Source organism: Zalophus californianus, chromosome 4, assembly GCF_009762305.2.
Source record: "Zalophus californianus isolate mZalCal1 chromosome 4, mZalCal1.pri.v2, whole genome shotgun sequence".
Taxonomy (NCBI): domain Eukaryota; kingdom Metazoa; phylum Chordata; class Mammalia; order Carnivora; family Otariidae; genus Zalophus; species Zalophus californianus.
The window spans coordinates 122,516,785-122,532,045 of NC_045598.1; positions in this window are offsets into that span (position 1 = coordinate 122,516,785).

Here is a 15,261-nt window from a genome sequence, read left to right on the forward strand (position 1 = left end):
TTTGGTCTATTTGCTGTTCTTCTTTAAGCTAGTCTTTCAAAAAATATTCATTTTATCCAATTATACTGTTGTCTTCTTTTAAAATTTCAGCAGTTTTATTAAATATTCTAAAGTATATTTTCAGTTACTCACTTGAAATTTTCTTTTTTTCTTACAATTTACTTTGTCTTTATTTTAGCAAGTTTTTAATTCTTTTGAATTTTAAAAATTTTTTTACCTCATTTATTTTCATTATTCTCTTTAATTTTTTTCATATTTTTATTTTTGCTTATTTTTTAAGCTTTTTAAATTTAACTACCTATAGGAATATATTAGGAGCAGGTATTTAAGTAATTCATACTCTAGGTTGTGTCACAGTTTTGTTCCGTATTTGGTTTTCAATGGATCTTTAGCCCTTTCCAACCCTTTTTGTAGCAAAATGTGTAATCTAAAATCCATAGTCTTTGCTTACACAATCACGGGTCATAAGACAAGTCATTTAATAGGTAGCCATTGAACAGAAGACAGAAGTTGGCTGATAGTTCTATTCAGGGAAGGTGCCTTCCTCCTAGATTAATTTAATCAAATCATAAGCCCTTGTGAGGTTTGGAGGATTTCTTTTATACTTCTGTATGCTAAGGAGAGGTTGGCTAGGGCCAAGGTTCTTCATTATATAATTTCGGAATAAGGACAGTTTCTTCTCTGTGGGATCGCCTAACAAACAAAAAACAATCTCCAAAAAAAGAAGAATGACCTTGTTTGATTATCTCAGAGCAAAAAGAATCCTGACTTCGTCTCTTACTTTAGCTCTCAGCTGTCCTAAAAGGAAGGTAGACTTCTTAGTAGTTATGCTTATGATTTTAGAAAGAATCGTTTTTTAATAAGACATCTGTCTCTGAAAAGTTAGCTGGAAAGCATGCAGGAGATAGGTCTCAGTGGCCTTTCATTGATAACAGAACACATTATCATCTCATTCTGAGCCCTTCTCTAAGGGAAATAGCTTTCCCTTAGTCTGTTCTGCCCAGCTCCCTCCCTCACTCTGGGATATTTTCCATCTGCCTTATGATATAATCACCCCTCCAAATCTCCTCTGTCCTACAGGATTATAGACCCTTAGTTATCCTCATTGTTCACTATCATTTACCCAAATGTGAAAGCTTATATGCTAATCCTCCTCAGCAGACTTCTCAGTTTGCCATGCACCACCACCTAAACCTAGTCTAAAGCTGGAGGACTTCTCCATCAGATAGAATTGGTGAAACATGAGGTATCTTAACCTGTATTAGGCCTGCCATATCCAGTGAGCAAATATGTCTATTGAGCCATAGTTACATACCTTTGCTTTCTAAATTTCTGTAAAGCAAGTGATAGCCTATTTTTATACTGGAAAAACTCCCAGATGATACTTTCCAGTGGCTAACATTACAATTATAATAATTCAGATCTTTTATCTTTCCTCTTTGACTCCAATATTTTTCTTCTTTTAAATGCCTAGGTTTAAAAACATAAATTCTCTTTCTTCAAAGCTTTTGGCCCTTTCCTCTCTGGCTATAAAGGAAAAAAAATACAGTAGAGATAAGAGACCTGGCCATCTTAATTCTAATTAATGAAGGTGGGAAGAAGGTGGCAGATTATCATTGACCTCACAGGCTAATGTTTTATTTTTTCCCATTTTGATGTTGATACTTCATAGTGAAAGATAGCATGCCTTATCTTTATAAGGCTATTTATGCTATAAATAGCATGCCTATTTATAGCTCTCCTACCAAAATTGTCTACTATCTTGCTTTTACAAAGAAAGCTTCTCTCCATGGCATCATCTATATCCTGACAACTGGCATAATTATTTCCCACAATCAGAGTACCAGACTTGGTAATGGCATTATTAAAGACTCATGATTGGTCAGTCTAGACTTGAAAGGTTGTTTCCCCATGGGCTGCTGATTTCCTGATACCTTGTGACTCCAAGGGAAACACACCTGACCAAATAGACCAATGAGTCAAAGAAAGAAGTCGTCACTGGAAATCCAAAACAGTAAGGTGAATTTGTTGCATATTGGACAAAGAAAAATTGTGCTTGCAGGATGCAATCTCTCTGAATAAAGCAATCACTGATCTCATATTGGTTTGGAGAAGCATGTACAGGATCAGTGATGTACAGAAGCAAGACCTGTGAGGGATTCATTGAACTTTAGCTGTGGAGGGTTGGTTATTGGAATGTGGCTGCTGCTGATACTTTCAGAAGTATGGGGTTGTCACAAAATGCCTGGCATCCAGATGTATGATTACTGACTCACAGTTTCCAATGATCAATTGGGATTGTTTAATGCCAGATCTAGGAGTTACTTGTACTATGACCAAAGAGCAATCAATCTTTTCCTAGGGAAATTAAAATGTTTTATTTTTCACAAAATATTTTTACACATTGATTTGTACTAGAGTTATAGGTGCCATGTTTCATCTACTTGACTATATTTTAGCTCCTTGAGGGACCTTGTCTTATAAAATGATATCCCCATAGCACCCTGCATAGCACCTTACAAAAGCAAGTCCTCAGTGTGCTGAGAGACGCTACATGACCAGCCTCTTTCGGAACTTAGCAGTAGTACTATCAGACAAGAAGCAGAGGATCCTTTTAATGGTTTCAAAGAAACATGAATGTGTAAATAAACAAGAAATTCAGACAGAGGTTGCTATAGTCACATCAGACATCAAATCCCCTAGTATACAGAAAGGAGAAGGAAAGCTGGGATAGAAGCCAAAGCAAAACTAGAAGGCACACTTCTATAGGATCTTCTTTGCCTCTCTGGTTCCTCAAACCTGTCTTCATCTATGATCTCACCTGCAAGTTCAGGTCTGGCCTAGCTTCTCAGCCAATAAGACCCTCCTCGTTTTTCCCTGCTCCACCTTTCCCCAGCTCAATAGCAACTCAACATAATTAAGCCTAGCTTTAATAATAGACCAAAAACCTAGTTGAGATGTGACTTTGCAGAACACTGGGCTCTTTTTTTGTCTCCACAAGCCATGTAGTGTTGAGCACTGTGTACTCATGCTGGTAGCCTTTGAGTCCAGGACACTTTGCTCACCCATTGATGCTAATTTAAAAGATTAGGTATCTTTCAGGGCTCCAGGCCCACCTGTGGGTCCAGAGACTCATCTTAAGTTTCTGTATTCTAGTCTCTTGGTCTAGAAGCTCACCTTGACCTCCAAAAACAGGGCTGGAATTGTTGAGGTCCCTTGAATATCTAAGAATGCCTAGTTGTCTGCTCTGAGACAAGCCTCTAAGGCCAAATCAGCAACTGTCAGATCTTCAATTCAAGGAAGAGCAACCCTAGGGGGTCCCATGTCTTCTTTCATCATTTCATCATCCTTCTCATCCTGAACTCGAACACTCACAAGATGTAACTGACATTTAAATATTTAAAAGGTTGGCTAATGAGAAGAGGATACAAAAGCAGTTTTGGATATTAGGAGGCATTGCTGTAACAACACAGTTTGTAGTGCTGTGCGACCATGTGAGCACTGCTATTGGAAACATCTGTTATAAATTGAGTAGTGAGTAAGATAAGAGTCAAAGTAACACAATCAATGGTTAATATCAAATGGAAAACCAATGGAAAAAGGGTTTGGTAGATGTCACATATTTATACTCAATATGAAATATATAAAGATGATGATATTATTATGTGGTTTTAGAATATGGCATAAGCCCCTGCTCAGTGGAGAGCCTGCTTCTCCTAGTGCTTTCTCTCTCTCGTGTTCTCCACCCACCTCGCATTCTCTCTCTCAAATAAATAAATAAAATCTTAAAAAAATAGAATATGGTATAAGAAGGGGGTATAAATTTTCTTTATGGCTCACTCACACTTTGTGGCAGATGATGAGTAATGAAAAAAAGTTAATTTGAGCAATAAGACATCACCAGTTACATACTGTTGACCCTTGGGTTCCCTCAGGAATTCCAGGCAGTAGGAGCACACCAGAAAGGCAGGATTCCAGCATCCTTCTAGGGCTTACCTGGTGAATATCTCTTGGATAAACAAAAGAATGAATGAATGAGTGGAAGAGATTCCAAGACATGCTTCTTTGGGGCCTGAAAGAAGAAAACTGTGGGAAACTGGGGGCATGATGGAAAAGAGTTTAGTATTAAGGAAGTTGTGCAAGTGGAAAAGAAATGAATAGGGAAAGGTTATTTTGAGTAGATGCGTTTAATGAAGCTAAGATCAGTAAAAAGTAGAGAGAGATAGAGTCACTTCAGTTCCATAATTCTGAGTTTATAAATGAAACACAGATGTTTGAGAAAGACGGTTGTGGGTCTTTGGCCTAAGGGTGGGGAGCTTTTACAGAGCAAAGGAAGAATGTGGTCAAACAATTATTTGTGTGTATAAACACATTCCTAACACTCAGAATTTTCTGGTTTGCTTTTACCAATATATCCAGTTCAGTAGTGGCTCTTTTTAAACCATAGCTTTATGCAGGGACAAAGCCCAAAGGAAAGCCATCATGCTTGAGATGGAAAACAAGCACAGAAATGATAAAGATTTGGCTGTAGAATTGGAAAGCAAGAAAGCGAATGTGTGCAAAAAAAGCTACAGTGATAAAGTCATGAGAGGGCATGGTGAGACAGGCTGTCTCATTCATTAATGGTGGAGAAGAAATTGTTAATATTCTTCAAGATTAATTTGTAGACTGAACCACATGTTAATTTGGCCTTGTAATTCCATTTCTCAGTATCAATTCTAAACATACATTTAGAAGAGCCTTGAAGAAGAAGTAATAAGACATGGGATGCAAAAATAATTATCCTAATTAATTCAAAGTTTAAAAACAAAGGTAAATTAAATAAATGATGTTAGATCTATTGGACAGACTACTTCTATAGTTACGTTTTTGAAATAATATTAGTGATGTCACTCAATGGCTATGAATGAAACCAAGAGAAAATATGAGTGTACTATATTGTTTATGTATGATTCTAATATATAAACATATTCACAGAAACATATATATCTAAAAAATAAAACCAAGGCAGGACGCCTGCATGGCTCAGTTGGTTAAGTGTCTGCCTTCAATTCAGGTCATGATTCCAGGGTCCTGGGATCGAGTCCTGCATTGGGCTCCTTGCTCAGCGGGGAGCCTGCTTCTCCCTCTGCCTCTGCCTACAGCTCCCCCTGCTTGTGCTCTCTCTCTCTCTCAAATAAGTAAAATATTTAAAAAAATAAAAACAATAAAAATAAAAATAAATAAAACCAAGACAATATACAAAAATGTTAATATTGCTTATTTCTGTAGGGATAAACTTTATCTTCTTCCTTTTACTTATTATTTTCTAAATTATCTACAATAAGTTTAATCTACATATTATAATTTAAGGAAATGAAGTAATAGGATTGAGTGACGGCCTGAAGGAAGAGGGAATAGACAGAGATATGTCCTATGATTGGTCCTTCCAGAACTGGACTGACTAAACTCTCTGATGATAAAACCATTTCTAGGCTCTGACATGACTGTTCATTATTACGGACCAAAATAAAAAGTTAAAAATTTCAGTATATCCCACAAGCCACTAGGCAATTGTTTTAGCATCCCTAGAAATTGCACAACTAACCCAGTTAGGAAGATGACTAAAATAATATCATCACCTAAAAAAAATAGAATAACTAATTACACAAAAGCATTAGTTGATGATAGTACTTTGTAAATATGATTGAGTAGGGTAGACAGGAGGAAAGGAGTAACGTGCATGCAGCTTCTGATCCAAGCCAAGCACTTTACATGATTCATAGGTCCATTTCTCTGGTAACAGGCAAAACGTCTCTTAACTGAACCAGAATGCAGACTCTGAAAATTAGTAAAAACAGTTAGGCAATAGAGCCCCTTAGTTATCTTTACTCTGCCTAGCTAAAGGACACTTAATTTGATAACCAGTTGCATCCCCTAATTTGCACAAGAAATTAAAAATGAGTCTTACCTACCATTGGGGTTCAGATACACAGGGACAATGTACATATATGTCTGGCAGACATCATGGTAAGGAGGCTGAGCTTTCAGGGTCATCTGGGTGAGAAAGCAGATGGGCAGTAAGGGATTGTGGAGTAAGAAGCCTCCAAGGGCTTATAGAAACTTTCATTCATTGAAGATTGGCTGGACCTATGAAAGTGAGCACAAAGTGTGGAAATGTTTGTGTCACAGGTTCGTACTCACCTGAGAGCATCCACTGTAGAAGAGGCATTAAACATTGAAATGGATAGGATGATTTATCTGGTACCTGTCAGGCAACCTATGTTATCAGCCATCCCAGTATCTAAACAATGAACTCCAGAATGGAGGAGCCATTTCAGCAGAAAATAGAGAATATAAATGTGGCAGGATAGAGTGTTCCTCTTACCAGGGCAGATCTAGCTGCTGCCATGACTGAAACATAACTCACTAGGAGTATAATAGTCCAGTCTATGAATGTAACACCTTTATTTAATTTACCTCTACTTTTAAATCAATTAAAATATTTCTGTACCATGTGTCCTACTGTTTCTTATCTTTAGAATTGGAATTACAAAGTGAAATGGTATTAATGCTTGGCTGATTCTGCAAGGTAATTTTGCTGAAAACATGTTTTTAAAAAAGATCTTGTTTATATATTTATTTAGAGAGCACGTGTGCACACAAGCAGGAGGGGCAGAAGGAGAGGAGGAGAGAGAGTCTCAGGCAAACTCCACAGTGAGCACAGAGCCGAACTGGGGGCCTGATCTCACAACCCCAGGATCACGACCAGAGCTGAAATCAGAAGTCGGCTGCTTAACCTACAGAGCCACCCAGGTGCCCCCGTTTTGCTGAAAATTTTTAATAATTTTCTCTACCAGTGTTAATGGATGGGAGAGCCCCTATCTCACTGTACTTTCTCCTAACCTTTATCACTATAGTTTCTCTTAACACACATTCACGGGCGCCTGGGTGGCTCAGTCAGTTAAGCGTCTGCCTTCAGCTCAGGTCATGATCCCAGGGTCCTGGGATCGAGTCCCGCATCGGGCTCCTTGCTCAGCAGGGAGTCTGCTTCTCCCTCTGCCTGCCACTCCCCCTGCTTGTGTCAAATAAATAAATAAAATTAAAAAAAAAAACCACATACATTCACTTCCTTGTTCCCCAACTCTTTAGCCAAATCTTTATAATTTCCATGCTTATTTCCCATTTCAAGCATTACAACTTTTCTTCTAGATACAAGTGCCAGGTTGAAGTATAATCTGTAAAGAAATAAAACCAGCAACTTGATAGCAGGTTGATTATACCTGACATGCTCTACATTTTAATAGACAATTTTTCATTGTGATTAGATTGACTCCTATTCTAGGCCTGGTTTTGTCTTTCTTGCCTGCAGTACATCAGTCAGGACGATTATCCCAAGGATTCATAGAGTATCTGATTACATACGTGGAACTTCATATAACATTGCTATAGCAAAGGAGATGCAGCAGTGGCACATGACTACGGTATCCTCTGGTTCCACGTATTCTGCACCATAAAGTGGTTGTTTGATGTAGTGTAATGTTCCCTTGAAGTCGCTAGCTTGGAAATGACATCCTATGCTATGCTCTTTGTCAGTGTGTTGTATACACCTTAAATCAGTATCTCCTACACATGGTGCATTATCCACACGTAAAATACATGGGTTCAAAACTCAAAGTGGAGTGGTAGGAGTGGCTCAATCACCATCAATTTCAGTGACTGACTTGGTGAATTTTTGGTACAATTCTGGGCTCTGCAGCTCTGGAGATCTCAGGTCCCAGAGGAGGGCACAGTGAAGGTCCCAGTGAAGGTCCCACTAAACATAAAAGCTATGGATGCTGCCAATCATTCTGTACTTCAATAAATCACTTCATCCAGTTTTTGCCTCTGAAAAATCTGATATAAGAAAAGATGACTCTTACATTCATTGGAGTGGGTCTTTCAGTTAGTTGCTGGTGGAAATATAGTAGTTCTGACATAGTACTCATTAGTTGCAGAAAATGTACAAGTGTCAGAAGCACCAGCAAGTAAAAACTTTCAGAATGAGTGACAGTGGCATGGAAGAAAATTCTAGGAACAATAGTCCTATACTCTCATAACTCCTAGGAACTCAATATTGTGGAGAGAGGGTGCTAGAAATTGCTAATCATATGTGTCTAGGGATATTCTTGAAGTGGAAATCCAAAAATTGATTTGCTCTACACACATGCAAAGCAGGCTCAGGAGCCCAAACACTGGAATTCATTGTTTTATAGATTCATTTCAGAAATACTGCATCATCCACACTGTTAATGACAAAGGATGATATTATGTAGAAAAAAACCATGGAAATAGAAGACTACGAGTAACAGAATTATTCAGTAGAACTGTACATTGAATGTGAAGATGTTTTACTGCACTTTAAGAAATTTGCTCTACTTATTTTCTTTAATGTATTCACAGATGGAATCAATGATAAAAATCCATGTCTTTTTAAATAGAAAGGTTTTCTCGGAAGCATAAAATAAAAATTATAAGTGATAAGAAACATTTTATTTTGTGCAACTTGCAACTTATTTTCTTGCCCAGTATATTAAATAATGATATAACTTACAATCAGTTGCATTATGTATTTAATGAAATAAAAATAACTGCATCAGTTAGCATCTCATTCCTCTAAGTATCAGAAAGCCTGTCCAACAGTGGGGTAAATAAGAATGTTTATTATGTCCTTAAGAAGAGGTCTCACAGCTGATTTGGAAACTCAACAATGTCATCAATGACCCAGATCTTTCTTTCCTTTTTCTGTCATCCTTGGTGTGTTGGCTTTTCATTTTCATGCTGGCTGCTTCATTGTTGCAAGATGTCTTCTGCATTTTTAGACATCATATCTATTTTCAAGGTAGAAAGAAGGGAAAAGAGGCAGCTTAAGAAACTTCTTGAAGGAGGTTTCTTACCTATCTAACTAGTGGAGATTTTCTTATGTCTCCTTGGAGAAAACTGTTTGATAAACCAGTTTAATCAACCACAGTGGGAAGAGAGTCTGGGAAAGTGAGTATGGAGGAGGGACTATCATTTAAGAAAGCAAAACATTTTTTTTAAATTGTACTCGTTATTGAACAACGCAAACAACCATACCTGGTTGGAGAGCTGGGCAAGGTGGGAAGGCAGGGAAGGAGTCTTTTGGATTGAGTGATACAGGACACAAGCAATTTGTAGAAAGAAGATGATTGGACTAGGAAAGATGGCGGAGAAGTAGGGGACCCTATTTCAGCTGGTCCCCGGAATTGAGCTGGATATCTACCAGACCACTCTGAGCACCCACAAAACCAGCCTGAGATGTAAGAAGATCTGGATCTCTACAAACAGAATATCACAGGCGGGGGGCGCCTGGGTGGCTCAGTCGTTAAGCGTCTGCCTTCTGCTCAGGTCATGATCCCAGCGTTCTGGGATCAAGCCCCGCATCGGGTTCCCTGCTCCGCAGGAAGCCTGCTTCTCCCTCTTCCACTCCCCCTGCTTGTGTTCCCTCTCTCTGTCAACTAAATAAATAAAATATTACAAAAAAAAAAAAAGAATATCACAGGCAGTTGGTTTCAAGGTACGAGGCAGGGAGCCGTGATTCCACGGGCAGATATCGTAGGATAAACGGCAATGGGAGGGAGCCTGGCCATGGGGATCCTACACCACTGGTGAGCGACAGCCTCGTGTGCTGGGGACGGGGCACAGATTCGCAGACCGGAAGCGTCGGGGAAAGGACTTTAGGGCAGCCCCCGGGGCGGAAACCCGGAGCAATGGGTCGCGCGTGTGATCTGGGGGTGGCTGGCGGTTTTAGAAGCACAAAGGGCAGGGACATGCTCTGACCTGGAGGCAGGACTGGGGGTGCTGCGGAGGGGTGCACAACCCAGGCCGCTGCAGTTTATAGCAGCACGGACAGAAACGGAGACATTGTGGCCTGGAGAGCTCACTGAAGAACAGACTGCGGTCTCTCTGCTCTGAGGCAGAGGGTTGGAAACAGTCTCTTCTGCTCTTACTCGTGGAAGAGATGCAGAAAGCCACGAGGGAAAGCCGCCAGAGAACAAAAGCCCCCAAAACTGATTCCCGCTGAGCCCATCCCCCACCACAGGGGGGCAGGGCAACTCCGCCCAAACAGGGTTGCCTGAGTAACAGCGCAGCAGGCCCCTCCCGCAGAAGACAGGCTGGGAAAACAAGAGGCCAGCCACCCTAAGGTCCCAAGAAAACAGGTGCATCTTGCTTGGGTTCTGGTCAATAATTTGGACTCTATACATTCCCTCAACCACCCATCAACAGAATGACTAGGAGGAGGAGCCCCCAAAATAGAAAAGACTCAGAGATTATGACTTATGCCGCAGATTTACAAATGGATGCAGATATAACCAAGATGTCGCAAATGGAATTTAGTGTAGCAATTGTGAAAACAATGGCTAGAATGGAGAAATCAATTAATGGCAACATAGAGTCTCTAAGGGCAGAAATGAAAGCTGAATTGGCAGAACTTAAAAATGCTATCAATGTGATCCAATCCAATCTAGATAATCTAACAGCTAGAGTAACTGAGGCAGAAGAACGAATAAGCGACCTGGAAGACAATATGATAGATAAAAAGGGAAAAGAGGAGGCCAGGGAAAAACAACTCCGAATCCATGAAAATAGAATCAGAGAAATAAGTGACAGCATGAAGCGTTCCAATGTCAGAATAATTGGAATCCGAGAGGGAGTGGAGAGAGAGAGAGAGAGGACTAGAAGATGTATTTGAGCAAATCGTAGCTGAGAACTTCCCTAATCTGGGGAATGACACAAACATTCGCGTCCTAGAGGCAGAGAGGACCCCTCCCAAGATCAAGGAAAACAGGCCAATACCCCAGCATGTAATAGTAAAACTTACAAATCTTAGAACAAAGGAAACCATCTTAAGGGCAGTTAGGGGGAAGAGATTCCTTATGTACAGAGGGAGGAACGTCAGAATAATGTCAGACCTATCCACAGAGACCTGGCAAGCCAGAAAGGCCTGGCAGACATATTCAGGGTACTAAATGAAAAGAACATGCAGCCAAGAATACTTTATCCGGCAACGCTGTCATTTAGAATGGATGGAGAGATGCAGAGCTTCCAAGACCGGCAGAAACTGAAAGAATATGTGACCACTAAGCCGGACCTGCAAGAAATATTAAGGGGGGTTCTATAAAAGGAGAAAGACCCCAAGAGTGATATACAACAGAAATTTACAGGGACAATCTATAAAAACAACGTCTTCACAGGCAACATGATGACAATTAATTCATATCTTTCAATAATCACTCTCAACGTGAATGGCCTAAATGCTCCCATAAAACGGCACAGGGTTGCAGATTAGATAAAAAGACAGGACCCATCCATATGCTGCCTACAAGAGACTCATTTTGAACCTAAAGATACATCCAGACCAAAAGTGAAGGGATGGAGATCCATCTTCCATGCCAGCAGACCTCAAAAGAAAGCTGGGGTAGCAATTCTTCTATCAGACAAATTATATTTTAAACTAAAGTCTGTAATTAGAGACACAGAAGGACACTATATCATTCTTAAAGGGTCCATCCAACAAGAAGATCTAACAATTGTAAATATCTATGCCCCCAACATGGGAGCAGCCATCTATATAAGCCAACTGTTAACCAAAATAAAGAGTCATATTGATAACAATATGTTAATTGTAGGAGACCTCAATACTCCACTCTCAGCAATGCACAGATCATCTAAGCAGAAAATCAACAAGGAAACAAGAGCTTTGAATGACACACTGGACCAGATGGACCTCATAGATATATACAGAACATTCCACCCTAAAACAACAGAATACTCATTCTTCTTGAGCGCACATGAAACTTTCTCCAGAATAGACCACATACTGGGTCACAAATCAGGTCTCAACCGATACCAAAAGATTGAGATTATTGCCTGCATATTCTCAGACCACAATGCTTTAAAACTGGAACTCAATCACAAGAAAAAATTTGGCAGAAATTCAAACACTTGGAAGCTAAAGACCACTCTGCTCAAGAATGTTTGGGTCAACCAGGAAATCAAAGAAGAACTTAATTCATGGAAATCAATGAGAATGAAAACACATCGGTCCAAAACCTATGGGATACTGCAAAGGCGGTCCTAAAGGGGGAAATACATAGCCATCCAAGCCTTGCTCAAAAAAATAGAAAAATCCTGAATTCACCAACTAACTCTATGCCTTAAAGAACTAGAGAAAAAGCAACAAACGATGCCTAAGCCACACACATTACAAGAGAAATAATTAAAATTAAAGCAGAGATCAATGAATTAGAAACCAGAAACACAGTAGATCAGATCAACGAAACTAGAAGTTGGTTCTTTGAAAGAATTAATAAGATCGATAAACCACTGCCCAGACTTATACAGAAGAAAAGAGAAAGGACCCAAATTAATAAAATTATGAATGAAAGGGGAGAGATCATGACTAACACCAAGGAAATAGAAACAATTATTAGAAATTATTATCAACAACTATATGCCAATAAACTGAGCAATCTGGATGAAATGGATGCCTTCCTGGAAACTATAAGCCACTAAGACTGAAACAGGAAGAAATTGACAACCTGAATAGGCCAATAACCAGTAACAAGATTGAAGCAGTGATCAAAAACCTCCCAAAAAACAAGAGTCCAGGGCCTGATGGATTCCCTGGCGAATTCTACCAAACATTCAAAGAAGAAATAATACCTATTCTACTGAAACTATTTAAAAAAATAGAAACAGAAGGAAAACTTCCAAACTCATTCTATGAGACCAGCATACCTTAATCCCCAAACCAGGCAAAGACCCCATCAAAAAGGAGAATTTCAGACCGATATCCCTGATGAATATGGATTCCAAAATCCTCAACAAAATCCTAGCTAATAGGATCCAACAATACATTAAAAGGATCATCCACCACGACCAAGTGGGATTTATCCCCGGGATGCAAGGGTGGTTCAACATTCGCAAATCAATCAATGTGATAGAACACATTAATAAGAGGAGGGAGAAGAACCCTATGGTCCTCTCAATTGATGCAGAAAAAGCATTTGACAAAATACAACATCCTTTCCTGATTAAAACTCTTCAGAGTATAGGGATAGAGGGAACATTCCTCAAGTTCATAAAATCCATCTATGAAAAACCCACAGCGAATATCATCCTCAATGGGGAAAAGCTGAGAGCCTTTCCCTTAAGATCAGGAACATGTCAAGGATGCCCACTCTCGCCACTATTGTTCAACAGAGTACTAGAAGTCCTAGCAACAGCAATCTGACAACAAAAAGAAATAAAAGATATTCAAATTAGCAAAGAAGTCAAACTCTCCCTTTTTGCAGACGACATGATACTTTATGTGGAAAACCCAAAAGACTCCACCCCCAAATTATCAGAGCTCATACAGCAATTCAGTGATGTGGCAGGAAACAAAATCGATGCACAGAATTCAGTTGCTTTCTTATACACTAACAACGAAACTGTAGAAAGAGAAATTAGAGAAATGATTCCATTTACAATAGCACAAAAACCATAAGATACCTCGGAATAAACCTAACCAAAGAGGTAAAGGATCTATACTCTAGGAACTACAGAACACTCATGAAAGAAATTGAAGAAGACACAAAAAGATGAAAAAATATTCCATGCTCACGGATCAGAAGAATAAACATTGTTAAAATGTCTATGCTCCCCAGAGCAATCTATACCTTCAGTGCCATCCCGATCAAAATTCCAATGACGTTTTTCAAAGTGCTGGAACAAACAATCCTAAAATTTGTATGGAATCAGAAAAGACCCTGAATCGCCAAGGAAATGTTGAAAAAGAAAAACAAAGCTGGTGCATCACGTTGCCCAATTTCAAGCTATATTACAAAGCTGTGATCACCAAGACAGCATGGTACTGGCACAAAAGCAGACATATAGACCAATGGAACAGAATAGAGAAATCCAGATATGGACCCTCAACTCTATGGTCAAATAATCTTTGACAAAACAGGAAAAAACATGCAATGGAAAAGACAGTCTCTTCAATAAATGGTGCTGGGAAAATTGGACAGCCACATGCAGAAGAATGAAACTCGACCATTCTCTAACACCATTCACAAAGATAAACTCAAAGGGGATGAAAGACCTCAATGTGAGACAGGAATCCATCAAAATCCTAGAGAGAACATAGGCAGTAACCTCTTTGACATTGCCCACAGCAACTTCTTTCAAGACACATCTCCAAAAGCTAGTGAAACAAAAGCAAAAATGAACTTTTGGGACTTCATCAAAATAAAAAGCTTCTGCACCGCAAAGGAAATAGTCAACAAAACAAAGAGGCAACCCACAGAATGGGAGAAGATATTTGCAAATGACACTACAGATAAAGGGCTGGTATCCAAGATCTATAAAGAAGTTCTCAAACTCAACACCCAAAAAAACAAATAATCAAGTCAAAAAATGGGCAGAAGACATGAAAAGACACTTCTCTGAAGAAGACATACAAATGGCTAACAGACACATAAAAAAATGTTCATCATCATTAGCCATCAGGGAAATTCAAATCAAAACCACATTGAGATACCACCTTACACCATTTAGAATGGCCAAAATGGACAGGGAAAGACAGAACAAATGTTGGAGAGGTTGTGGAGAAAGGGGAACCCTCTTATACATTGGTGGTGGGAATGCAAGTTGGTACCGCCACTTTGGAAAACAGTGTGGAGGTTCCTCAAAAATTTCAAAATAGAGCTACCCTATCACCCAGCAATTGCACTCCTGGGTATTTACCCAAAAGACACAGATGTAGTGAAAAGAAGGGCCATATGCACCCCAATGTTCATAGCGGCAATGTCCGCAATAGCCAAACTGTGGAAAGAGCCGAGAGGCCCTTCAACAGACGAATGGATAAAGAAGATGTGGTCCATATATACAATGGAGTATTACTCAGCCATCAGAAAAGATGAATACCCAACTTTTACATCAACATGGATGGGACTGGAGGAGATTATGCTAAGTGAAATAAATCAAGCAGAGAAAGTCAATTATCATATGGTTTCACTTATTTGTGGAACATAAGGAATAGCATGGAGGACATTAGGAGAAGGAAGGGAAAAATGAAGGGGGGAATCGGAGGGGGAGAGGAACCATGAGAGACTATGGAGTCTGAGAAACAAACAGGGTTTTAGAGGGGAGGGGGGTGGGGGGATGGGTTAGCCTGGTGATGGGTATTAAGGAGGGCACGTACTGCATGGAGCACTGAGTGTTATCCGAAAACAA